The sequence below is a fragment of the Hevea brasiliensis genome, chromosome 5 (assembly GCF_030052815.1).
Source record: "Hevea brasiliensis isolate MT/VB/25A 57/8 chromosome 5, ASM3005281v1, whole genome shotgun sequence".
In the NCBI taxonomy this organism is placed as follows: domain Eukaryota; kingdom Viridiplantae; phylum Streptophyta; class Magnoliopsida; order Malpighiales; family Euphorbiaceae; genus Hevea; species Hevea brasiliensis.
In genome coordinates this window covers 115,094,800-115,096,933 of record NC_079497.1, presented here as the reverse complement: position 1 = coordinate 115,096,933, position 2,134 = coordinate 115,094,800, and positions in this window count along the sequence as shown.

The window sequence follows — 2,134 nt, the reverse complement described above, 5'->3', positions numbered from 1 at the left end:
TTAAGCATGGCAACAAAGTAGAAAGTCTCCTCATAGTCTATTCCTTGCCTTTGGCGAAACCCTTTCGCTACTAGCCTTGCCTTATAGGTCTCTACCTTTCCATCAGAACCAATTTTCTTCTTGAAAACCCATTTGTTCCCTATAGGTACAATACCTTCAGGTGGGTCAACAAGATCCCAAACTTGATTCTTATACATGGAATCAATCTCGGATTTCATAGCATCAATCCATTTTGAAGAGTCTATATCTGATATAGCTTCTTCATAGGTAAGTGGATCATCTCTATGATATACTTCTTCATGAGTAGACAACTCTTGTTCTTCTTCATGAAGAAAACCATATCTCACTGGTGGGTGAGATACCCTGGTTGTTCTACGAGGAACAGCTGTAGATGTTTCATCAACGGGTATAGGTTGACTAGATGGATCTATATCCATCTGATCTATTGGTTGGTCAGAATTCTCCAATTCTAACTCTATTTGCCTTCCTTTGCCTCCTTCTTGAACAAACTGTTGTTCAAGAAATGTGGCATCTCTACTTATCATAACCTTTTGTGAAGTAGGCAAATAAAATTAATATCCAAAACTATCTTTTGGATATCCAACAAATCGACCTTTTTCTGATCTAGTCTCCAATTTATCAATGTTCAGCTTTTTTTGATATAAGCTGGACAACCCCAAATCTTAACATGCTTAAGACTTGGTTTTCTTCCATGCCATATCTCATAAGGTGTGGAAGAAACTGATTTTGATGGAATCCTATTCAGAATATACAAAGCTGATTCTAATGCAAATCCCCAAAAGGAGATTGGCATATCAGTATAGCTCATCATACTACGTACCATATCCAATAGGGTACGATTTCTCCTTTCAGATACACCATTCAGCTGTGGCGTTCCTGGAGGAGTCAGCTGAGAAACAATGCCATGCTCTCTCAAGTATTCATCAAATTCAGTACTCAAATATTCACCTCCACGATCTGATCGAAGAGCATTAATATTCTTTCCTGTTTGATTTTCTACTTCATATTTAAATTCTTTGAACTTTTCAAAAGATTCATGTTTGTATTTCATCAAATACAAATACCCAAACCTTGATTTATCATCAGTAAAGGTAATAAAATAATGAAAACCCCCTCTAGCCATTTCTTTAAATGGACCACATACATCACTATGTATTAGCTCCAAAATATTTTCAGCTCTTAGCCCTGTCCAACGAAGGGTGATCTAGTCATTTTGCCCTGAAGGCAAGATTCACAAGTTGGAGTAGGCTCAGAGCCCAATGAGGATAGAATCCCCATTTTCTCCAATTTTGCAATCCTATCTTCTGCAACATAACCTAATCTTAAGTGCGAAATATATTTTGAATTTTGAGTTGATTTTCATCATGGCATTACATTCTTTTAGATTGCTATACTCTAGACAGTGGAAACACTTTCCTACTGGCAGTGGAAACACTTTCCTGCTGGTAGTGGAAACACTTTCCTTACCTTTGTCAACTTTGATCTTTGTTTTTTCTGTTTGGCTATCTTCTTGGAAGGACCAGGAATCTGAGGTTTCTTTTTCTTATTGCCCTTCTTCTTGTTGGACTTTCCAGCAGAAGAAGATGCAATCAAAGCTACCTCTTTTCCTTTATTGCCCGGCATATTCTTTTGGGCAATAACCAGCATGTTGAGTAAACCAGCTAAGGTGCATTCCTGTTTAGTCATATGGAAATTTGTCACAAAATTCCCAAAAGACTCAGGAAGGGACTGAAGGATCAAATCCGTTTGTAGTTGGAAATCCATGTTGAAGTCAAGATGTTCCAACTGCTCAATCAGCCGAATCATCTTGTGGACATGATCCCCAACATTCTGTCCCTCAGACATCCTCATACGGAATAGCTGTCTAGATATCTCATACCTAGCATTCCTGCTGTGCTCACCATACAACTCTTGTAGGTGAAGGAGGATCTCACTCGCACTCTGCATGTTCTCATGTTGCTTCTGTAACTCATTACTCATTGAAGCAAGCATGTAACACTTAGCTCTCATATCATGCTCCTTCCACTTGTCTAAAGTTTCATGTTCCTCTTGTGTGGCCTCTGGAGGTAAGGGACCAGGAACATTTGAATCTAGAACATATCCTATATGTTCA